Raw genomic sequence first — 27,529 nt, forward strand, 5'->3', positions numbered from 1 at the left:
CCTCAAAAAGCAATTGAAATATTTTTGAAAATATGTATTTTAATAGTGAACTCTATTTTTTTAACAATTTGCATATACAGAATGTTTTGTGATGGTTAGCGAATATACTTTTATAAAATTCAATTTATACTAAACATGTCGCTGCATTTACAAACTTTAAAAATATCACGTACACGTAGGTATTACCTTCCTATCTTGCGCTCGGGAGAACTCCGTGAGGAAATTTGAACTCCGGCTCAGTGGGTGAAATTGAGAAGGCTTTGGCAAACATTTTCGTGACTTTTGCCAAAAGAATCGATACGAGAAATGAACTTGCCGTTGGTCATATCCGTTAGAAAACAGATGTATTACTACTACTAAGGCCACGGAAATCTTTCCATCTCGACGGTTTAATATAAGTCTAAAGTAAATAATACCGTAGTATTTATCATAAAATCATTATTTATTATTAGTATTTATCGTTATGGCAATTAGTAGGAAACTTAATCGCTGGTTTGATTTTATTCTGTAATTCATTTAATTAATTCACGTCTCCGATACATCTGGGACGTGCCTTATATTGGAGCCCTAAGATGCATTTTTATTATTATTTTTTATACTATAGAAGAAGATTATCATGTTCAAAGTAATGGACAGTTGCCATGAACATGTAATAGAACATATGATCGGCTCCCGGCTTTGATACTTCTAAGGACTAAGTTGGTACACTTCGTGTTAGCTTGTCTCCATTAGACCCTTTACAACCACAGGAGTGTTTTGTAACGCAGAAATAAGTGTGACATCGGTGCCTTCGAATCAACCACGAAGGATTCTGATAACCACAAATGAATACCACAGCTTGATGATATCCACAGATATTACACTGATTACACTATGTCATCTCTAATAATTCCATACATAACATAAATGCAATCCACATGAACTCAATTACGGTCCTCGCTTAAGATTAGTTGGACCGTATGCTGACGGCATGTTGATTGCACTCGAGCCATATCCCTCGATATTGCTTATATCACACATGACACCTTCGATAATTTAATATTTCTTTTATTTACCAATTTTTAAAACGATTTTACCAAGCCACCAAACTTAACCAACTTTTTATTAGCCCTTTCAAAATTTAAGTTCTATGTTACTGTAGTAACCATTTGAATGTTTGCATTTGTTTGTTCATGATAATTTAATAATGGGGTACCACCGAACTGGTCTAATCATGGAACCAAAGAGTGGATAGTATTATTTTTACAGCGAGTATGCGCGTCGAATTCGACTTCTTTAGGTTTGTTTTGACTACTAGTAAAGAATTCGAATTCTCAAGCTTATTTCGACGAAGCCCATATATGATAGCGTGTTCTTAACTATAATTATATACTCCGTAAATGAATGAACCTAGTCTACTTTTTTAAACGTTTCTGGGGAGATGTTCTCGGGATCGTACAAACCAGTTCTATTTAAATACCTTGATACGATCTTAAATACCATTGTAATTAAAACTAAATAGTGGGCTATTTACGTAGGCTATTTTATGCGGAATATTAACTTTTATGAGTAACGGACATGTGAAGAATTATCGAACGAATTAAAGCGGCACTTTTACTTCATGCAATAATTTTATTTAAATTTTTAAGTACGGTCTAAAGCTACCGGTATACCTGCATTAATAATTCACAATTCATTTTGCAGTAGCTAGGACGACCCCATGATAATTTATTAATGTTTCCCATATTCATACAACAATTTGTACTGAAATAAAAGGGGCAAAGGGATTTTTATGAATTTTTAATTGTCTTTCAAGTGGAGCGAATTAGCACAAAGCTAATAAATTAAGCAATAAACGCGTGACATATACATGAATATAACAAAAGCAAATACTCAAACTAAAAAAATAATTTTAACTGGAAATTAAAATTAAAAAAATACTGAGTGAAAATCTGGAGATCTAGCTTGCAGACCGGTATTAACTAGGGTGCCAAACCACAAGGGCTTATGGGCCAACAAAGCGAATTTTTCGATTTCGGCACGATTACAATAATTTTACAGCTCCCCCGGATTTACGCAAAAACCTGTCACCAGATGTCGACAGCCGCGGTCAAACAGAAATAGACTGTCACCTCGAAATATGAATAAATTTCCCGCTATTTATAACCACGCGCATGTACAACTGTCGCATCCCCGGAATAAATTTATCACATAAAAATTAGCACTTACGTCATGATGCAAATAGATAGAATTTAAAAATAAATTATATTTAAATTTGCTCATAACACGTCATAAGAGCTAAACCCTTTTTGCCACTAGCCATTACAAGCACGAAGAGAAGTAGATCAACTACTACAGAATGCAACGAATTTCAGAACGTTACCATAGCTTGACCCTTCTGATGTTGTTGATAGTGTGGTCTTACTTGCTAGAATTAAGGGACATCGTCGTTGATATGTGCATATATATATTACGAATATGCATCTACGATCCCCGTTTTTTTTTTAATTCAAAGCGAAAATAAAGCACTTAAGATTTCCCTAAGTTCGAGTTACCACGGCACATATACAGGAAATTAACAGATTCTAGAAGAGTACAAATATCTTAATTCATCATTATTTATTATATACAGAATACTCTTATTACACAACGCACACTTAGTACACTGTCATTCAAAATGTAATAAAACTACAGCATCCATTTAGTAATAACTTATGAACTTAAAGTCGGCCGTCCATTGTCTGTCAATGATAACATAAAAAAGGTAGAGCTTTTAAGCCAAGCGCCGTCAAAGCGCTTTGATAGAGTTGCATAACCGTAGGACGTTTACGACTACACGTAGAGCCTTGCAATTCTGTAGTCTTTAGAGAAGTAACCCGGATTTTTCAGATTTAGGTTACATTTTTAACACCGATAAGCTTTCTACGTGAAAGTGTAGAAAAATTGCATATATTTCACTTGATTCAAGTGACCACTGCGACGATAGACATTTGTAACACCTTCAAATGGTCAATTATCAGTTTTTACGTTTTGACAATAATAACTGTTTTTGTATTTATTTACGTATTTGCCATAGATTTCCAATTAGTTCTGATACAGTCCGCTAGGGGCGCTGATTGGAAATGTATGGGCAAATACGTAAACAAATACAAAAAAAAGTCATTTTTATCGAAACGTAAAAACTCATACTAGTACTGGAGTCTAACTAAAGTGGATTACGAATGTTTTTCTTCTAAGATGTACCTAAATTGGACCAGCACGCCTAAGCACTACCTATGTCATCATCAGTAGTGGATCCAGGATTATGACGAACTTAACCTAGTTTTATCATAGAATTTGTCCCCCTAGGCGTAAGGTCGTCGAAAAAAGCTCTTTTTAAAAGGAGCAGTATAGGCGTTCAACCTGCAGTCTCCGAAACCTATTTTTTTTTAGAAAGTTTGAGACAAAAAAGTCCCTTCCAAAATAATTTACATTTAACTCCTATTCAATGTTACATATCCATGTACGAAACTAATATTAAATCTATATTTCTATACAGACGTATTTACAATATTTTCAATTTTCAAATTTCCGGGCGTTTACTGTAAGGTATGAGACCTTGCAGTAAACGCCCGGAAAAAACCTGCACACAATTCATACCGAAAATTCCGAATAGCGTTGAACTAAGTTTTAGATTTAACTTTAACATGGTTTAACTATGTCTGAAGTTTGGTGTGAGTACGAAGTTCACTAGGTAACTCTATTAACTTTATCCTGTGAGTGAAATAGTCTGCAAGATATCGAAACATATACCTAATACTTAGGGTATATTCACCCGTTTGATCTGAAAAACCCTTCCTACGGTTCCATATTCTAACAAAATAGACAAACGTAATTATCTAGTTATTGTCAGCAATTGTCAGCGAACTTGATCTTTTAATATAGTAACAAGACGTAATGAGACTTCAGATAAAACTGTGCTTCAATTTCACTTCAATATATATATATGAACCGCAGTCAACGCTTCATTAACATGACTCTGCGATTGTTTATTTCCACAAAATATAAAATACGTATGCATCACACTTACAATGATATTCGAAAACTTTTACTGAAAAAATATCAAGAGCAAAAAATAAGAATCAAAATTATGGTTTCCAATAGCTCTTATTTCCTCTTATTTCTTATTTCCAATTGAGTAGACGCGTAAGATATCTAAGACATTCTTCATAAAGAAACCCAAAGTATGTCAAAGGTATAAAGCATACAACATCCAGGTTAGGAGAACAAGCGCAGTTTTGCCTATCGTTCCCACAATACGCCACATTGGAGCTGGCAGCACTATGCTCGCCTAATGGCTTTGGCCTGAAGTCAAAATGGTATACACGAGGCCAAGGGCAATCGATGCTAATATACTATGTTTATACCCAATTCATTTTATCTTAAAAGTTATGCTTACATTTCTCCTAATGTTATCGGTATAAAAGACAAATATTAAACTAAAAAAGAGTGTATGTTTTGATTGAGCAAATTATTGAGATTGTCTCAGTAACAAACATTTTCTAAGGAACATTTAACTTTCTATTGTTTAAAACAGTCATCAAACACAAATCACAAAAAAAATGCTACAAAAAAGCAAATTATCACTTCAGTACTGAAATAAAATTCAAAAGATGTAAGATCTTTTGATTGTAAGGATGTAAGATCTTTTGAATTTGAACGCACAAACCTAATCTACCAGTGTAACAAATATTTTCACAATTTCATCGTTACCTACAATGCATTTTTGTTACGCGAAAAGATATTTATGATTTGAAGAATCAGTTGATTTTTATCCGTTGAATCATTACTCTTTCTGAAAAATATTTGGAGTAACAAATCACGCTTGTTCATAGTGATCACTAGTAATGCGCTCAAGTTTACTTATTTCATCTACTAACACTTCCCACCTGTTCCATGTATTTTGATTTCGAAATAAATATACCTACTTGTGATTCGAATCCGAACTAGCCAACACCATACAGTGTTAAAACCTGTGATGGTTTGATTCAGAGATTTGATATATATTTTGTAAGGGTTTCCAACTTAATCGCCAAGACAGCAAAATAATTATAAATAACGTTAGCTAGCTTAAAACTATTCTTTTTGGGCACTTATAAATGTTCAATCTGTCATAAATATGTTATAAATGTCAATTTTCAGCAAATATTCGTATCACTGGATTCATTCACTGTTTGATAAATATGAACACAAATCTATTTTATTACTAACGGTAACATAATGCAAAAGCCATAAGCTTTAAAGCTTCTAATCGAATCCACGATTGGTGATAAACAGTCTCTGAACTGGCAAATACTGGCAATTGGCTAAATGGAGTATAAACATGTTTAGGAAGTTACATACAATATACATAAGCACTAATTGCAGTGATTACTAAGTACTTATACACCATAATGTATAAGTTTACATTATGGTGATATGATATGTTTTCTTTTTAATACGCTTTTATTAGCTTCAGACGTATGTATGTTGGTATGTTAGTATGTAACGGAATCTTTGAACATGATTTTAACCCCCTTCAAAACGTCGAATTAACTCGAAATTAGGCATACTTATTAAGTACCGATGACAATTCAATATTTTAAACATTCTGACCCGTTATCCTTACTAGGATAATCAGGATCAGCGATTTTTGTTTTCCTGAGACCCGGAAGGTCTGCGTTAAGACCAATAAAGGAATCTACCAGGCGCGCCGATCACCTAACCTAACCTGGCCTGACCTGACCTGACCTGACCTGACCTGACCTGACCTCAACTTCGATAGCATCATGAAGCGGTGTCTCATCATCCTTATTCATTCAGCACTTCAACATCTGCACCTTCCTTTAACAAGATTTCCACTATTTCATTGTTCCCATTTCTTGCTGCCAAATGTACAGGCATATATGATTTCAGCTCATCGTCATAGTCACAACTTATATTATTAACTCGAGCTGTAAAATTAATTAAACTACTAACAGGTTTAAAATCTCTGCAGGCAGCAGCAACACAAAGAGAAGAAATTCTAGAATTATTTTTGATATTAACATCATCATGCTGTAATATTAAATCGATGATTGGACGACGTCCTTTTGAAATGGCTAGATGTAAAGCAGTTGACCGTTTTTCTCTTGAGTATTGCCATCAGCGCCTGTTTTTAAAATATGCTCTATCATCCTTTTTCCGTGATTACTTTTATCCAAGATAGAGAACCTGGTATATGGTATAAATTATGAAAGAAAGCAATTAGCATTGGCAATTCGGATGCCATTCAACAACTCCTCTGGGATTTTCACGTTAACAATAAAAATAAACACCAATGTAAAACACCACTTCATACAGCTTTGTTAAACAATGACCCAATATTCATTTTTGCACTGCTAAGCAAAGGTGCTGATGCTGATTCGAAAGATAAACTTGATAATACGCTACGTAATAATCGTTAAAATAATCGCTAAAATAATCACTAAAAAATGAAAAATAAATAATAGTTAAAAAAACTAAAAAATACGCTTTTATAAAAAATTCGACCAAAAAATGAAAAATAAATAATAGTTTAAGAAAACAAAAAAAATACACTTTTTATAGAAAATCCAACTAAAAAATAGAAAATATTTTTTTTTAAATTTGAATTAAGAATAGTGTAAATAAGATAAAAATATTTTTTATTGTAAAAAAGCGTGGGGTGCTTTTTAAGATATTATCAAAATGATAATCCTTCTACTCAATATCTATCAATAAAATATTTATAACTATTGACACCATGCACCCCACGCTTTTTTTACAATAAAAAATATTTTTATCTTATTTACACTATTCTTAATTCAAATTTAAAAAAAAATATTTTCTATTTTTTAGTTGGATTTTCTATAAAAAGTGTTTTTTTTTTGTTTTTTTAAACTATTATTTATTTTTCATTTTTTGGTCGAATTTTTTATAAAAGCGTATTTTTTAGTTTTTTTAACTATTATTATTTTTTTTAATCTATTACTCTTACGGATAACAAAGCATAATCATGTTTTATTATTATCTCGTTAATCTTGGGGAGAAAAGAGTTTCGTTGTTTAGATCTATATTTAGTAGAGGCGTTATATTTAATACTGGTGTTATGTAAAATGTGGGCGTACAGAAACGACACATGATCTAAGCCTTTAGATTGAGCAAAATTATGGCCTCAATTTACGATATTAAGTAAATGTCACTACTAAGGACAAAGAATATATCGCCTGTTGCCTGGAATTCGAACTCAGGCCTCCGAGGTGAAAAACTTAAATTCATAATACCTGTCTTTTACTTTTTTTATAATGTAGGAGTAGCTCACGAGAATGCAATCCATCTGATGGTAAGTGGCTACTGCCGCCCATGGACATACGTAATCAACCCCAGATATGATTAGATATCCCTACCTGAGATCGGCCACAGATACGCCGCTACCCCTTGAGGACTAAGTTGAAACGCCTCGGAAAAGTACGTCTCCTTTACCACACCTTCAAACCAGAACACAGCAGCGCTTAACACTGCTGTTATGAGGCAGCAATAAGTGTGGCAGTGGTACCGCCGGAGTCGAACTAAAAAAGGTTCTACCACCTTCAAAAACCTTACAAACACAACAAAACAACACAACAAAACAAACCAAAACAGAGCACTCGCAAACACTCCCAAAACTACTATAAAAAACAATTTTACCAAAAACAAAATGCACTTGAGATTCTCAGATATAACTCAGACACTAACGTGTACGTAATTAGGACCGTGGTCTAGTTAGCTTGTCTACATTAATAATTTCCAGTGTAATTTTGTATAAAAGCAATGCTGACTTCTAGTTAGTGTAGAAAGCGCGAATTTCGTATGTCACAAGGTTTGTAAAGAGAAGATCGTCTATTACGTACCCACTTCTGGGCACCGGTATCCTCTCTAAGCAAGTGGGATTAAGATCATAGTCCACTACAATGGAAATGCGAATTGGTTGACTAAACTCTTGAGCACTTTTTAAGGAACTCTTAGGCATGTAAGGTATGATGTTTTCCTTGACCGTTACAGCAAGTAATGCTGTCAGATGGGATTACCGTCTTACCTTAATTCGCCACAAATGCGTTGCTACCACCGAGGAATGAGTTGAAATCCCTCATATCACACCCTTCAAACCAAAACAACAGCGCTTAACACTGCTATTAAGCAGATTAAGATTTGTTTCTACAAACATTTTATTCATCTGTAATTCATTAAATCCTATTTCTAATAAGTATAAATACATCATTTAGATATGCCTGACCAATGATTGAACACGGAATCTCTACATGTGAGACCGGTAAAGCGTCCGCTCCACGTCGCAAATCGTCGCAGATTAGACTCAAGTTTTTTAAATACGCCTTTCTGTGGAAACCTGTACCAGTAACCCACTTCAAAGAAGCCAATTAAAATATGATAGACGTTATCTACCGGTCATTATTCTTGTCACTACGTGGTTGTGAATAGTCCATTGTGGACAAATAATGGCGCTTGTACTATCATCAAATAAGTTATTTCTATTCTATTTTATTTACGAAGCAGTAAAGTGTAACATCGTGTCCATAAAGCTTAAGCGAGAATTACACCGGCCCCATCCATGCGTTCTAAATACACTACTTTGGCTTCCTATGACACAAATTGTATCACTTATGTACGTCTTCGTCTAATTTGCATTCACTTCGACAAAAACAACATAGAAAAAGTCTCGATCAATTTTACATCGTTACATTAATATTACGCAACGTAACATATCGACGAAAACCTTGCGAACGAACCAATTTTCTTTTGTGCGCGCCTGTACATCACAAATGTTTTTTTTTTTATTTCAAATACACTACAATAATGTATTCAAATTACAAAAATAACGTTATATCATAATATAACGTAATGTAAAGTCTATTGACACAAAACTTATGCAAACAACCCAATTTATTATTCGCCGCGTCTGCACATTAAAATTCATAAATTGTTCCTCACTGGAATCCTAATTCCAAACACAATAATGTAAACAAATATAAAATTCTAATGCATATCAAACAAGGAGTAGAATCTCACTACATCTCGTATGAATTTAGCTTTACTTGCATCGAAACATACATAGATATGTTATCATGTAGACAGCACGTTCCAATGTATAATTTATTTTTACCCTTGCACACGTATGATAAGCAATTAATCATATTATTATTACGTTAAGATCGCGTCTAACACCTTATTAGTGTCAGATTTATTAATGACTTCACTGTCAGAACCCGTGTCTTTAATTGGCAGCCGTTGATGGTCATAGACTTATGTTTTATAAACAAAAACTTAAGGAGAAAGCATTTAAAATATTAAGAAAAAACAAAAACCAAGAATTTGTGGAATAACTTAGAATAAGTTGAACAGATAATGAAAATTTTCACGCTAAAATCTAAAAAATAATATGGTTCTTAGGTAAACTCTCACATACAGGCTCGTCGATATATTGGCGTGTATAAGTATATACGTCATTATATCAAACATTAGAACATGTCATGTTCACATCAGAAATTATTAAGATTAATACAAAATCACTTTACCCTTCAACCTTTAAGAGCCGTCCGAAAAAGAAAATTAGGAGAGACGTAAGACAGATGTTCCTCGCTACTGTAATCGCGAGGAAAATGGAAAAGCGCCCAGAAAGTTATTAATGAAGTTCGCACACGAGAAACTGGGTATAAATTATGTAACTATTAATACGTTCACTAATACTTCAATTCAACTATCTCGTACAGCTTGATAGAATATTACGGATTATAACTAGCATGCACATAAGGGGCAAAGTAGACTTGCTACTTTTAGCAACGGAGGTCGATTATTTAGGTGCTTCGAATGCTAGACGCAGGGTTAAATGCTACATCACGCACATGTTTGAATGCCGTTCGTAGTGTCTGTTAGATGCTCGTTACAGTTTAACACAATAAACGCGATACAACATTAATGCAGTCACTAGAACGCTCGTCATCGATACCACGACCGACTGCAACCCGCTAATCGAAGCAGTCGCCAAAACGCAATTGCTAAAAGTAGCTAGTCTGCTAGGGCCCTAATACATAGTACCTATATACATTGTACCTACTATGCATACCCGTTTCAAACTAGTTTGAGCTGCGGAAACTATGAGAATGATGTATGAGTATTTTAAACTGCACTGAACAAAAGTGCTGGTACACTAAAGTTAGGATTTTTCGTTTTCACGAATTCTCATTGCCTTTTGGGAGCGCGGGTAAATTTTATTTCAGTCGTTAACGAACTCCCGGAAACGTTCGAAAAAACACCCTCTCTAACTCCCCCTGAGATTTTTCAACTTTATGTTTCTTAGATACGCATTTCTAGATATTGTTGATTTAACTGTGTACAAATAAAATGTGTAATTAGGCAGTCCTAAGACATTTTCGTTTTAATTTGGCTATCTATATTTTTTTGTATAATCAACTGCTATAATTTATATACAACTGCTTTATTTGTACTAGCTTCAACATTTGTTAACAGACGGTATAAAAGTTAATTGACACGAGAATAGCCAATTCACTTTGTAAATTCGTTTTTACCACACAATTCCTAGATGTGGTGTGACCTTCTCTTTACGGTACAAGTAAGAAGCAGTATAACATTTAATTCTTTAACCATCTAAAAACAATAATTTAATATATCCAAAGTGTGATGCCGCGAAAACTACCACGAATATAAAATAATAATTCAGCAACTTTACAGAAATACTAGCAGACCCGGCAAACTTTGTACCGCCTCAAAATCTATTTATCAAATATATTTCATATAAAATATAGCCTATGTTACTCGTGGATAATGTAGTTTTCGTATGGTGAAAGAACTTTTAAAGTCGGTCCAGTAGTTTTTGAGCCCATTCATTAGAATCAAACAAACAAACAAAGTTTTCCTCTTTATAATATTATATTAGTATTAGTATTAGTATAGATAAATAAGATAGTCCAAAAAGGTAATATAATCGAGATGACGACGGCTCTTTATTGCCTGCTAAAAATTATGATCGGAAATAACCGTTGACAAGTTTCAAGACAGAAATGTCCGTTAAGCGTCGTTAACGAGTTTATTGCCCACAAAAAATAGCTTACAAGTTAGCGATTTTGCACAGTCAGATCTCACGCAAGAAAACAACCAGAAGACAGAAAATACCACAATAAAATACAATAACTAAACATTCAAAGGATACTCCAGAAACAAAATTAAGTAAGTTTAAAGAACGTAATGTATTCGAAAAGGTAACGTCATTATATTGCCTACGTAAATGACGACTGGAAATGTCCGTTGACAAAAGTCAGCACAAAAATGTCATTAACGAGTTTATCGACCACAAAAATATTTGGCGTGTCGCGACTCGCGGTGAGCGATTGTGCACAGTCGGATCGCATGCACGGAAACAACCAGACAAAAAAATATTATGCCGACTAAACTTTGTAGGAATACCTATACCAATAATAAAATTAAGTATAGTCGAAAAAGATAATGTAATGAAAAAGTAATGACATTTTATTAACTACGTAAATGACGGCAACACAAAAATGTCTTTGGGAGTCATTAACGAGTTTATCGACCACAAAAACATTTGGCGACTCGCGACTCGCGGTGAGCGATTGTGCAGTCGGATCGCACGAACGGAAACAACCAGACATAAAAATACTGGTCTAAATAGGTCCACACCTACGCGGCAGTTAATTTCGAAGAGCATAAGTACCGACACGCAGAAATACAGTGCAAACGTAACATCTAAATAAATAACCTCGATGTATTTTACTTCAATGTTTAAACAACTTCAACTATTTACAAACAGTACAATCGTTTTAATAAACTGTTTCCTCTTCAATTTTGAGAATTTTGGTGTAACCTAATCTGTTCTTTATTGATGTAAAATACGAATAGTGTATGCAGACCACTTGATGTTAAGTTAACATCGTGATTTGAAACCGAATTATTAGTCGCTTACGCACACTATCATAAGAGTACCTACATACATGTGCTTCTAACGAGAGTATTGAAACGAGTTATACCATGTACCTGTAACATACTAAATATACGTTCGTTTATATTATAGATTATTAAAGCAAAAATAAGTCTACGAAGTAACACCTTATATATATATTGGCGACATCCGGCGCCAATGGCGTCCCCTGCTCCCAAAATACCCAGCTTTATTATGACGCAGCCGTTACTAGGTACATATTAGACCGTAATAAGTGTCCCCATACGCCTTGTTTTCATAATCCTTACTTATTACATTTGAACAGCCTTTGTTCTCAAGGCGCTCATAGCTTTGTGGAAGTGGCTAATTGTAAGCGACCCGCAAAGTAATGGAATTTAGACATAGTCTGTTTGTGTTAGTCATATATGGTGACAAAGTTCAGGCCGACTGATAAAAAATGTTATTAGTACTCGTAGTTAGTTGTTTAAAATAATTCGCATTCACGTTACTCGCTTCCCCGAATGTAAGGAAAGGGGCATACTATTACCCGTATTATTATCGATCGGTGATTCAATAACGGATTGCAGTGAAACAATCTTTGCAAATGCTATAAATTTCAAAATATATATATATTAAAATATATATATATATATATTAAGGAGATATATTTTTATTTAAATAAATTAAATAGAGATATATCTTAATAAAATATGATATTTAAGATTAAATAGAAGCGTACAAGTACGAGCTCGTATTTCGACAGCATACAGCAATAGCCTTCCCCGTTTCAAACCTTATCTTTATACGCAGCTGTAGGAACAAGTCAAAACATAATAAGTCCCGGATTTCCTCCTAATCCTTTCCTATTATTCCCCTGATTGTTCCCAATTGTAACCCAGCTCTTTCGTATCTCAAAGAAGGTTGAAATGTCCACATCATTAAACTGAAAATAAAAATCTGAATCTTAAATCATTGGGGAAAAAGATATATTAACAGTGACTTCGAAAGTTCTAAGACCTTTGTAGAGCTTAACATCGTAGATAGAGTTAAATAGAATAGATAAAACCCTACATACAGGGCTTGTATTAGACAAATACTATTTCTTCATCATACATACACCTATTTTCATATAGCTTATGACATGATCGAAACTAATGAACCATATGAATTAATGTACGCTAGAAGTAATGCTCATAATTATGAGGTAAATTCTTTTATACTATAAATTATATTTATCAAAATGTTCCATCCAAAAAAACCCACCTATACTTTTTGAGGAATCAATTTTCGGTCTGACCTTCAATTTAAAAATGTTATTCGGATAAAGGAAATATTAATGCTCTCGTCTCACTATTTGTGACTAAAACATATTTTAACTAAACTAAATGAACCAGGTTTTGAATTTTTATAGTTATTTTTTGATACATAAATTGAAACGCTCTCTTTACCATGTTTACATAACTAATTGTTAATTGCATTAAATAAAGTTTTAATATACCTATCGACATTATACTTACAAGACGAACTTTGTTAGCGCATATTTCGCTTATCACCTCGTACAAAAACAGGACATTTCATTAACGATTAGTGGGACATCCGAAAACCATTAGTCGGTAATAAATGTGACTAACAACGTATTACAGGCCTTCCGTTCGAAATTGTCTATCACAACTTTCAGTATAAGTTTTGGTATTACGAATATCAATTTCATCCCAACAAGCCTAGTCTGTCAAACTATAACACACGAAGTATACAAGAAGTTAGTACTTGTAAACAAGAAAAGAAAAAATATATATATAAAAAATTTAAGTGCTTAATATAATCAAGAACTTTGCTCCAGTATGATCACGGTTAAATAAATTAGCATCTAAGCATGCACAAATAAATTTATACTACTATTGTGGACAGAATTTTTACCTTCAAAAACATTGCCAACAGTGTCCAAAATAAATATTGATTTTTTAGAGACTCAAAACACTTCATCAGGTCATCAATATCTTTATTAGACCTTCAACTCTAAAAATTCATACCCCTTATACATTTTAAAGTTTTAATAACATTATTCACGCGTATTTTGGGGTAGCTCGCCTCATTTAGGACCTAATCGCGCTCCTTCTTCATGAGCGGCTATCTAACACACCGAGGTCGTAATGGACACTCAACGAATCATATGTACGAGTATATTTACTCGTATATAATTACACGCGTGAAATAAGTAACTATTTTAAAAGAAGCTAAATTAAAGTTACGTTAATTATAAAACCATGATATCGAAAATGATTCACAAAATTCCTATAATACATAAGGAAAAAGGGTAATCATTGTGAGTGTTATCTTTTAGAAGCCATATACGAGTAAAAACGAAAACCGAATTCTAAAGTGTTCTTTTTCATACACACTGTTGTCAATACTTCATACGCCCACGAAAAAACCGTTACTGTTGATTGCTCTGTCGAAATAGTACACCTTCGCAAGACATAGATGGTTACTTGTATTATACCTTGACTCTGTATATTCACATTGTTCTATATCTATCACCCTAAAATTAAAATAAAATGTATAATTATAATTACTTTTAAATTAAGATGTTTAATAGAAAGCAATTATTCTAGTACAAGTTAAGGTAACTATAATCAGCATATAAACGAAAATAGTCATTGGCTTAACTATTTAATTATAAGTTTATGTGTTTAAGCCTAATTTTCGAAGTCACCATTTGTAAATTCTAGTAAAGGAACTTATCAACTTGGCATACGATGCAGAAAATACTATACTCTAACTAGATTATTTGTTAAAGTGTGGATTGACCCGAAACCAGCGCCATTATCCATCACGCTCCAATGCCAACCCGAGGCAGTTAAACAAAACTCATCCTTGAACTATACATCAGGGTGGCGGGCTATTAGTGTATTAGGTAATCGTGTTTGCCGTAAATTTTTGGATACCAAGGGCATTCGATCGACAAGGTCGAAATGCGAATTTGCCTATTAAAGTTCTCGTGCAGGTAATGTCGGAAATAGAGTTAGCCTTCTATTTTGTTTGAATAACCCGATATCTATGGTATAAAATGTATATATTTGTTTTTTTAGCATTAAAATGACATCAATGGAAACGGTAATAAATGTCCAAAATAAAGTCAATGATTTTTACAACATTAAAAAAAACACTGCAAAATTAAAATAAAATAACCATTTGGTTATTTTATTTTAAATATTATGTGCACAACTGTACTCATCTTTTTCAATTCTTACACAGAAAGCCTAAAAACTTTTAACGTTTTTATCACGCAAAATATAAATCATAATAAGCGAATAAAAACAGGCAAATTATTATGTCATATCTAAATCACATACTAACACTTGAACACATATTTATGTAGATTTACGCGCGATATCTACACATCTATAATATATAATTACATTGTTGTCATCAAATACTCATACACAGTGCGGTTTTGTTGAAAAAAAGTCTGGTAAAATTAGCAAGGTGATAGGTACAGTGAGTCACTCGTGTGGGCCAGGCGCCGAGGTCGTGGGCATCGGTGACAGTTCAACACAACAGACGGAATTCATTATGTACTTCCTCACGCAGTTCCGCTCGTACTGTTTTAGAATTTTACGACAGAACCCGAAAATATTTCGGATAAAAAGAATCTCAACAACCCTTCGAGTTAAGTTTTTCTTGAATTAAGTGATGTATCTCAATATTATGATTAATCCTTGTATGATCGTTTTAGTAGTTCCTTCATTAGGCCAGTACTGAGAGACATAAGTTTTTAAAAATGTAAAGTATTAATACGTTTATTTAACTAATATGTGTTTTGGTATCGCATCAATCAGCAAATGATTTATCTTGAGATTAATTACCGGTAGACAGAGTTTTATATAATGTAATATAAGTATTAAATGTATAGTTAGTAATTTCTATAACCCTTGTTCCACATTTATATGCGCACCTTGTTTCAACATATGTCGAAATGTTCAATAAACGTTCGTCTTCGCTGACACAGTTTTCTTTCAAATGTACGCTACGATCCTTTTGTATTTATCAGTGCGGAAAATATTAAATTTCCAATACAATATGAACCGCCGACAGATGTAATATAAAGCGGCAACTTTGAGAACCCAGTCTGCCTGCTACCAGGCTGACGTGACATGAAAATGAAATCCAAAAAGAAAAAGGCTTACAGATTTTGTTATGTTTCCTTACGAAAGCGCGTTTCGAAGTTGCTTCTTGAAATATATTTTCTTTGAAATATATGTATGTACATTTGTCTACTTTACACAAATCAAATCTACATTTCTATTTTATCAACTTATTTCGCAGGCGTGGCGTTGGTCACAGGTTCTATGAGAGTCAGTGAACAATTACTATCAGATGCACGGCTTACTAGCTACTCCAATCTCGTAAAAAATGTGTGTACATTACCTTACGTACAATTGTTGATGTGTACTAAATTTATTATGATTTTTTAGGTCTATCAGTACCTGGTTATCACGAAACGGCTGAATACGAAAATTTGAGACATAAATAGTCAATAACGATTGAAAATTCAAAAATATCTAGAGTTCTTACGTCAAAATGTGCCTTTTGTATATCCCGTCCATAACCAGTTCGAAATTAGCACCTTGGGAGACTATCTTTAAATTTTACAGGCCCATTTATAGAATGCGAATCAAAACAACTTCCGTCGTTAACAAACAAGTTGGCTCGATAAATCTTTGTTTATAAAGCATTGACATTTGGCGTCACTCCAAGCCACCGCTTCGCTTGTAACTAGTACTTGTATTGTTTCTAGAAACATCTCGTTAGCGAACAACAAACACAAACGGAGAAAGACGAAGCTATATTTTAAAGCTAATTACCATGTCCATACTTTATGTGTTTCGTGTATATTTATATTCTCTCAAAAATTTAGTATGTTTATTTATTTTCTCTCAAAATGTAGAATCAAACTTTTATTAATAGTTTGCCAAATTGTTAGATAGTTTGTTGACATATCATCTACTTATGTTATGTTTACATTTATGTTATGTTGGTTCACATATATATATTTCAACAAAATATCAGATCATGTCATTCCATCATGTTAAATAGGTAAAAAAAGCATACTATAAATCTGGTAATTATTTGACCGACACAATTGCGTGGTCTGAAGTGGCTCCAGCTCCACATGCTCCATTAGCGTAGCTGATAATGTATATCGTAATTATTATTTTTATGGAGTGTGCGTGTGTTATGGAGTTTCCTTCGCCGCTTCTTTATAACGTAACCTTTCGAAGTGGCTGTAGATTTATTGAGGTATAAAAAGAAATCTGTACAGTAGTGTAAAAGATCTATCTTGAATTAAATATCTCAATTTTGATTTCATAATTTTAGATGTAGAATCCATGTATTTCTATCTTCAAACAGCGGTATTGAGCACTATTTACTCTAGTTTTAATAACGTGGTAAGAAAGAGATTTGAAAAGAGCGTTTTAACTAATTCCTCAAGGATAGCAAAGTATCTGTATTTATACCTTCAATCCTTTTTAAAACACTTAATCATGATCTGATTTAACAAATCTTGATTTGCTAATAATAATAAGTATACGATAAACATCGATGAACTATATAAAAGGTTAAAACCACACCATAAGTTAAAATTGAAAACCGGTTTCTTATCTCGTTATGACTTTCGCGATCAACACGGTAATAAAAACAGTTTTTATATGAACGCAGATGACTGCCGGGTAGGTACTTAAATTCAGGCATTAACTAATGTTTATACCTCAAAGTTTACAAACACGGTACCCTTTACAATTCTTTACATCGCTTATTAAAATAAACCGGCTGCATTAAGAGTTAAAACGAGTTACTCACAAACGGGTTTGCTGTGCAATTACACGAAATCATAATTTTACACGCAAATTAAAAACTTTTGTGCATTAGTTCCGGTTTAGAACGTGAGCGATATTATACGTAGTAGGTCTAACATTGAAAGACGTATTGTTAATATTTTTACACAAACAACGTTTATACCAGTAATGACCGCATTTGTTAAAACGTACTAGGTATTTCGAGTCCGTATTTGTGCTGTTGGTTATTTTTAAATACATTTTTATAAGAATGAATTAGCAAATTATGGTAAGTTGTAGAGGTGAGGCGTATATACTGGATCAGGTTCAGGGACTAGGTACTTTACCGGACTAGGTCGGACCTAGTCCAAGTTTTAATATGTACCTAGTCCAAGAATAAGTACCTAGTATTTTATGGGACTAGGTGGAATAGGTTCAGGGACTAGGTAGTTTCTCGGTTTAGGTTAGTTTTTGGACTAGGTAGTTTACCGGACTAGGTAGCCGGCTGGCTCATGACACGGTTCCCGTTCTTTTTTGCTTGCTCGTCGTGCCGGCTCATGACACGGTTCCCGTTTTTTTTATCTTGCTCGTCGCGCCGACAGTTTCATGACACGTTTAAGGCATAAACGAACTAGCTTCCAAGTCCAAGAATAAGTACCTAGTCCACACCAAATTGTACTAATAAGACTTTATGAGACTAGGTGGAACAGGTATCTGGATCACGTATTTTTAAATACTAGGAACAGGCATACCTAGTCCCTAATTTACCTAGTACAACCCATCTCTAGTAAGTTGTCACTTCCGCCAATTGACGTTAGCAACCAACTCCATATGGAACAAGATGATCGCCTCATATCAGTACTATATAAAATACTCGTCGCTACTGTAGAAAACAAAAACCTTCGTATTGTGCCGCAAATTATAAAATATTGATTAAAACCCCACTAATTGGCGGAACATCATAAACGCTCACATCATCTTAATGGTCAATGGCTCTCATAATTCATTTTTATGGTTCCTTAATATGTGTTAATTACACAAACAGAACGCCAAGTCAGTAAATCAATTTTTTGTCCAACAATAAATAATTATAAGAGACATTCATAAAGTATACTGAATATATTATTGGAGTTTATTGGAGTTTACTCCTTAAGAAACGATTTGAGTTATAAGGCCCGGTACGGAAATTTTATGAGGAGTAAAATCAAGTGTAACACGAAAAGTTGAGGCGTAACGTAGAAAGAGACAAACATATATATCTGTAGGATTGAACGTGTAAAAGAATGAGATGGAATACATTACACAGCGTATCTCATTCTCGGGGTCTCCTCTTTGCGCGATACTTCGTAGTCTCACTGTATAGTTCACTACCTCCAGTCTGAGAGTTGAATGTGTGCGTATGTTTGCACGTGTGTGTTGCGCGCCTGCGTATTACGAAGTTCTGCCACAACTTGTATACTGCTGCCGAGTACAGGGTATGCATGCTGTATAATAAATGCATATAGTAGCATCTATTGTATACATCTATATACAACGTACATAAACAGCAACCTAACCATCAAGTTTTAATGTTTTTATTATTATTATTATTTATATTATTTTGTAACATACTTTATGTAATACGCATTATTGAAGTAATATAAATAATCCGAATAATTACAGATATATGTTTGTTTCTCTTATCATTTTAGCAGATGCGTTCATGTACCCTTTTTTTCTATTCGATATATATCATAATTATCGTTCGTAAGGAGTAAACTCCAATCGTGCGTCGTAGCTGATACACACACACTTTTTTTTATAGCATGTAGTCATATTTTAATTACATTTCGTTACACCCTAATTAGTTTTAAACAATACTTCTTATCAGTTTTACATGACGGTTGTTTTGCATACGAACGAATATTTTATGACGTACCACGTGTGTAAACTGCGTATAATATAAAAAGTACGTGACGAATAGATTACCTCTTTCTAAGTCGGTTAATTATTAAGATTTTTTGTCTTAGGTAAAATCTGGGCACTCTGATGAGTGTAATAAACCTTTAAGGTACATACGAGTATCTACACACATTAAACGTGTCGTGTCAGACAAAAACATAATAATTTTGCCATGGGTACAATATTTGGCCAGGCACAGTGCGATCATGTTACGGAAGATATGAGTACAGTCATAGGTTCAAACACAATGTATAGAGCGATATAATTTTGTTTTGCCACGGACCGAGCCGACACGTACGATGTCTGTAGATAAATGCATCGTTATCCACGTCCAAAGCAAGAATCAATCCTTCGTAACTAAATACTTTTAGTTCTTGAATTATTATTATAAGAATAAGCATAACAAGCAGGTCAAGTGACCTGTATCGTTGACGTGCGTCGCGGTGCATAGCGGAACAAAGGGTCGTCGGGTTGTTGCAATCGCCTCGCTACAAACCGGGGAACAATGAGTAATTAAAGTGCTCAAGACCTATTCGTAACGCATATAAATGCCTCAACAAACTTATAGGTGACCTGTACCTTGACTTTACGTTGATTAAAAACTCTTTCATACTCGTTAATAAGGCTGAAGAGCATTGGACGAATAAATGTCTTCTGAAATCAGGCTGGCGTAATAAAGTCAATGAATAAAGCAATACAAATGTTTAAAACCTTTACACGAGATACACGGCCGTAAGTTCTCCAGAATGTTAATCAGGTCGTAATTACCAACGACAATCAACCTATTCAATTTTTGCGTACCAAAATCGCGAAATTAGAGAATGTTTGCCTACATAAACTGACAAATTTGGAAGTGTAGACAGACAATAGAAATTCGTTAAGGTGGATTATTGGGTACTAACGGGCGATAGGCGTTTATTGTAACATACATTGGGTTTACCAATTTTTAAAATATTCATTAATCAAGTTCTTTACAGAAAATGTGACAAGTTTTGAACATTTTAGGCGCGACTGATTATAAAATATCGACCAAAAATTAATGACCTCTTCTAAGAATTGTATTACAATATCTTACGAAAATCATTTTAAGCTGCCATTTAAATAAATCAAATACATATTATTAAAATTATACATTGGAAACCGGTAAATCTAAATGATAAATTTATTATTGACTCATATGCAAATGTGAACACAATTTTATTCTTAGCAAAAACTCCACAAAAACGAAGTCTAAATGAGTTATCAAGTTCTGATGTAATAAAAATTCGTTGTGTGAGGTTAATGCCTCATACGCTATCTAAACAAATACATGGAAGTGTTCCGCAGAGATTTCTAAAAATAGCCATATTTTATTATTATGTGTTTATTTGCACATTTTTTAATTTCTGTGTGTGAATGAACTAATCTTGGAAATAGCTGAGTCAATTTAAGAAAATTTTGATGTAATGGATGGCAAAACTAAAGCTTGACAGGACTAAAGTCCTACTTGATCTTGGCCACAGATGCAGTGCTTTCCTTGAAGACTGAGTTAAAATGTCTCGTATGAGTCCATTACCACAAGCTACAAATTAAAAACTGCGCCTAAACGTCGTTATTATATGGGTAGTATTTAAACGAGTGACTGCAAATACAAGTTATGAATGACAAAAATAATTAATTTTGGTTATAGTATTACTAAGTGAGCGACTGGCTGCGAGTGACGAGAAATCAACAGAACAATAACTTACAAACATTAATGTGAGTTACTTAAAATACGAAATGAGAAGCTTCATTATATTTAAGCGACCTAATATTTGTCTAAGTGTAAACATTACGTCCTGCGTTTTATTAAATATTTAGCAAATGTTTTTTTTTAATACTGAACAGCATTTTATTTTAAATGAAGTGTTTCGAATACAAAAACCACTTTGAGAAATACTATAATAAGTAGAATATTGTGTGCTCATGTCATTGATCATGAATGAAAGGTAAGGTCTGAAACTAAATTCATACAGATTGGTCCCACCCGCTCGCAGGGCGCTCCCGCGCCCTGCTCTCGCTTAGTTTTATTTTGGCTTATATGTTCCAACCTATCCTAACCAATTCAATTAGAAAAACCTAATCTATCTTAATACTAAAGTTGCCTCTCTATATTTCCAGTCGCTTACTTAGTAATGTAGTCGCTCACTTAGTAATGTAGTCGCACAAGTTATTAAAACAGTATGTCATTATCAGTCGCTAAGTTTTTTTTTATTCGATCGTTTTATAATTTCCCTTATTATATGTAGCGGCGGAAAATCACAAAGGATTTTATCACTTTCAAATTCACTTGAACCACAATCAACTCGCATAGACAGACTACACGCCGTACTATGCGAGTAGCAAAGTTCACAGCATCATATCGCTTACCGTCGGCTTAGATGAGTAAAATTCATAGATTGATCACTCCTAACAAGAAAGTGTAACCAGTTTTGAGAATTGAAATTGTTGCCTAAATAAAGTGGTGCCACGTGTCCGTTCTATAATTTCCATAAAATATTTGAAATATTTATTTATTACGTAAATTACCTACGTAATATTCGTTATATATTTATACGTCAATTTAATCTGTCAAGAATTAAAAAACTAAATTATGAAATCACGAGTTTGTGGGTTCATTTAATTTCAAGACGGTGAAGTATCTTTATATTTTACTTATCAAAGACCGTCAGTCTCAATTACTAGCATTAGTTCAACCGATAATCGGCTCGGTGCTACGTTTGTGCGGTATCGATTTCTATCCGATGTAACCGAATTCTCGTTCCATTTGAAACAAAGCCAGTAACTCGAGAGCCTATTGAGCTGCTGAATAGTTCACGAAACGTATTTGTGTCGCCTAACTGCTCCGCGAGTAGCTTAGTTGATTATATAGACTGATAAATTAGATATGACTCAGTACATTATTTAATTCCGGAGAAACAATACTACTATACTATACAGTATACTATACTATGTTTCAAATGATATACATATAGTAAAAAATCGAGTCTTCTTATCAAGTCGTTAATTAAATATTGAAATATAAATCAGGAGCTTTTTTTCTTATGCAACGTTTAATGGAACTTCAGGCGAAACTACTCAAACTTAAAATCCCACAAAAACGTATTTGGATCAAATCTGACATAATCGTAAAAGCAACATTTGGAATAGACAACCATTGGTTACGTGAAAGACTTTTTCAACACCTCTTATCCGTGCTTGAAGTACAGTCAACTCCGAGCCAAATTGTACTAATTGACATACCTTTTCTTTCCAATGTATAATATTTGCCTATCATATTGCGAGCTTGTTCATGGCGATGGTCTTTGGAGTAAACAAATATGTATCCCAGACTTATATAAATAAGCATATGAGCATGCAGCCCACCAGATGGCAAGTGGAATTTATCGTCGTTTAACATCTATCATCAACTCCAGATAGAAATAGAACACTACCTGAGGTTGGCCACAAATGCCTTACTACACTTAAGTACTAAGTTTAAACGCCTCATACAAATGTCTCTCCTACCACGCCCTTCAAACCAAAGCACAGCAGCGCTTAACACTAAGTGTGAAATATTTTGCCAAATGCCGACCCAAACACATGGTGTACATTATTTACAGCTAAAGTTCAACTACAGAAATTTATAGCATTCCTCAACTGGATAATGGTACAAAGTTACGCAAATTTCTATTTTGCAGTAGCTCTCAAGCTGTTTATTGATTGTACTATTTCAGGATTGCTTACTCGCGCTCTTGTATCCTGTGTAACCTAATTCTCCATCCATTCGAGACGGAGCCTGTTATACAAGACTTGGATACGACTGATAGAAGTGAAATAGCCTTTGTGTTCTCTATTTCAAATACATATTTCACTCATCTTCCACGTATAAATAGAAAACAGATACAAAATTATATCTTTTCTCTTTAATTTGCCGATTTATTTTCTTTGGAGGCTATTGAGGAGTTTTAGTGTTAAAATTGTCAATATTTTGATCAATATCAATGACTAGATGAACTTACACATGACTTTAAAAGAGAAATTCTTGTACGTATGTTATAATCATTGGTTTCTCTAAAGTGCCTCTAACAATTTCACGACATTTTATATGCAGATATTTTTACTTTCCAAGTTAATCAAGATAAGTGACTCAAATGCTCCAATATTTAAAGTAATTTCTTTTTTTAAAGCGGCATCTCATACATGCTGAAATATTCACACATTTATATGCTACTCAACAACAAATATGTAGTAGTGTTAGTCTGGTTATAGTGGTAGAATATGTGTGCTTTTATTTTCGATTCTGCTATTTGAGAATTGAGTATACGCATCGGATAACCTACTATTCTACCAATTTGCAACTAAAACGAAGAATTTGATCCTTGTTAGCCATAAATAGTCCAAGACACATTTTCGCGTACAATTAACTGCATGAGGTCACTTCATGGTGCGTTTTATTTTCGTATTTACATCATCAATTGCTGTGAGTTGGATAAAACAAAGTTTGCAATGAGTGTGTCTACCGATCCGTAATTGATCGACGTGGTGGACTAAAGCCTAAAGCCCTTAACCGTTCTCCCTTCGAAAGGCTTAATGTATCCAAAAGTAGGGCAAATTCGAACGAAAATTATCAGACCTCAAGGATCTGCATCAGACCAGCTTGGCGACCGGCTTCCCTCAAAGTACCTAACTTCCCAAATGAGTTGACGTTGATGATGATATTTAGTGAGATGATGTTTCCTCTAAACTCTATTTAAGAAAAAGCAAAAGCGATATAAACAGCCATACTAACATTGGTTAATTTTAAACGTACCAAAATACATTTTCACTGTTTTCAAGCGAAAGAGGATATGACACTTAAATCCGACCACCAAACCGGCCAAACATAAGATCATTTAGTTGGGATAAATGCGGCGAATAATTCGCTATTTGGTACTGCCGGGCTGACCCGCTAAGTAGGTTACGCATTTTCATTCTCGCTTCGGGCCTATGTTCGGTAATGAGGCCTATTTAGATGATTTATACCACTTATACGACAGACTGACTATTGAAATTTTATTAACACCACATAATTTTTGGACATGGCCGTAAAAGATTACTGTAATCGACCCCAAGTGGAGTACTTATAACCTGAGACCAATCACTGATGCGTTGTTGCCTTTGAAGATTTAATCTAATCATCTGATTTAATCATACTCTCCAAACCAATATACAGTAACAATTTTCTTATAAGAATTTTCTCTTAAATAGGTATTGTGGCGATAACACCGCATTGAAAACACACACACCGGCTTTAATATGCGAGTTAGTCGGATAATGCTCATGACATCATTAAGGTAATTTGTAGTGCTGAAACACGTCGTTACGTCGTTTTAAAAACAACTATATTCTATGCATACATTATGTCGTCGTCCAGCCATTACTGTTCCACTGTTGGGTACTTTTCTAGTTTAGGACATAGCACATCGCGCTGGCCAAATGCAGATTGTTACTCAATTGCCTGGGATTCAAACCTTGGACGCCCTGATTGAGAGGCTAAGTTTCTAACCACCAGGATATTACTGCTATAATACATTATATATTTTCGTGTATTCTTTATTGAAGTTCTTTTACGTTTACAAATAGTGTAATGTATACAATTTGTTCTCGCGTAGAAAACAACTATAAGTAAGGGGTTGCAAAGGTATAAATTATACCATTAGGCTTAACAAAATGGCTTATGCAATAAAACATTACAACTTAAACATGAGCTCCGTTTTTATTCGAACTAATAAAAATATTAGCCAACTTTCCACGATGCCAACAAAAAGTTAAGCTGCATAACTTTTTGTAAAAACGTGATGTGAACAGGCGTATTGGATTTTGTCATCGCGTAACACATTTTATCCCGGATTCATTTTACTGCCACGGAATGTAGGTCAACGAACAAATTTGTAGCAGTTTCAATTATTGGATTGTGAACGTGCATCTATAGGGTGCTTACATGTGTAATCGAAGCTTTTAGACTTTTTTTTATAAATATTCGTGTGAATAAGGCGGACTTGGTGTAAGTCCCTTTAGTTAGTCTCCGGAGGCACTACCACTTACTTATTCCTGCACAAAACAAGTGTTAAGCGCAGCTGTTCTGCTTCGAATGGTTTGTATATGAGAGAATATAATTGGAAGCTTCCAACTTTCCTAATCAATTTATCTAATGTTTGCACACCAAAGATAGAAAATTTACAATATCTAGTAAGCAGAAGTTGTTAAAGGTTCGATTTTCAATACGCAAAACATGGTCCCCAGGAATAGCAACATACAATCGCATCTGCGTCCGACCTCAGGAATTACTCCAATCATATGGGATTGATAACAGATGCCCATGATCGGCAGTTGTCACTCATCATGAGTAGGCCTACATCGTCCTCTGTAACCTCTAAATATAAAAAAATGTACGAAGGTTCCACATGATCATTCTGCTGTAGATTCCATAATCAATTCTTCACTTCACGAGAGACATAACTTATTTCAAAACATTATTATTTATGGAATGTTTTTTCAAATAACCATCTGATTTATCTTTGACCGGCGTAGCTAAGCCACACTCGAAAGTAATTACTACATCTTTACGACGCGATAACGACGAGCTTTACGCCGCAAATTAATAACAGGAGGAAAGCCAGTAATAACTAGGTGGGTAGGTTTCTTGCTAGTCCTCCTCTGAAACTAGAACTTTCCTAATAAGAATAATTGCGCCTGTATAAGTAAAAAAATCCAGCTAGTCAAGGAGCTTGAGAAATGCTCGGAATTATTTTAAAAGGTTTATGTCTATTTTGTGTGAAGCGTCCTACAGTTGTTTAGACTCAAAATTGCTTTGCTGTATATTACAAATAGTATCCTAGGGTGGTATCTAGTCTGGTCCCTGTATTCTTAGTATAAGTGTAAAGGACTTTATATTTATAGGCTTTGATTGTAATTTATATCATCATACATTATACGAGTACATATGTGACATAATAAAATTGTCTCCATATTGTAACTAAAAAAAAAACATATTAACGTTACGTATAAACTCGAATAATAGTTTGTGACACAATAAAATAAATAGGAAACAATTTTGAAGAATTCTAAGTTATTCTTAGACACAAACATCGACGCAAGTCGTATTGATTCACAATGGTCTATGGTCTTCGGTTAAATTCCGTATTGTTATAGTTACACCATTCACTTCATCGGTACTATCCGACCGATTTTAATAGTATGGTGAAAATCAGCTACGCATTAATGCCATATTATGTGATAATAGTATCACATAGTTTTGGAAACAGTCTCAAAACCATAAACAGACTAATATAACGTATAAATATCCAATCTATCCCTTGTTTTGTCTACCCATGATCTATCTTAAGTAGGAAAAATTTTGAGAGACTTTTTATTATTAATAGCGAGCGTCAATTTAAATAGTGATGAGATAACATTTTATTCCAATGTAAAATGTTATTCACAATTCTATTTATAACATCTAATTAGGTAACAGTTACAATAAATTTTAAATTATTTCAATATAAAACCTTTTTACTAGTAAAAGCTGTGGTTTCACTGGCCGACCGCACGTCTACACCTACAACGGAAAACGTTATACCTATCTGACTGTGAAGATACGAGTAGGTAATGCAATGAACAATTTCATTTACAGTTGCCTATTTTATCCCAATAACAAGAATTAGCATAATAAGGAGTATTTACTGCAAAGGTTACAACTGGTTAACTACTTAAATAAATTTTTACACGGACTATTAATTTATAATCC

At 33.9% G+C, this 27,529-nt stretch overlaps 1 protein-coding gene across 5 annotated transcripts in view; it reads right to left on the reverse strand.

The window, feature by feature from the left end:
- LOC140753186 (adenylate cyclase type 1) overlaps positions 1 to 27,529 on the reverse strand; it is a 144,161-nt gene that overhangs the window by 115,583 nt on the left and 1,049 nt on the right. The window lies entirely within an intron of this gene.

Source organism: Epargyreus clarus, unplaced genomic scaffold (assembly GCF_041222505.1).
Source record: "Epargyreus clarus isolate Ecla_fem2 unplaced genomic scaffold, WU_Ecla_fem_2.2 ptg000026l, whole genome shotgun sequence".
NCBI classification, from domain to species: domain Eukaryota; kingdom Metazoa; phylum Arthropoda; class Insecta; order Lepidoptera; family Hesperiidae; genus Epargyreus; species Epargyreus clarus.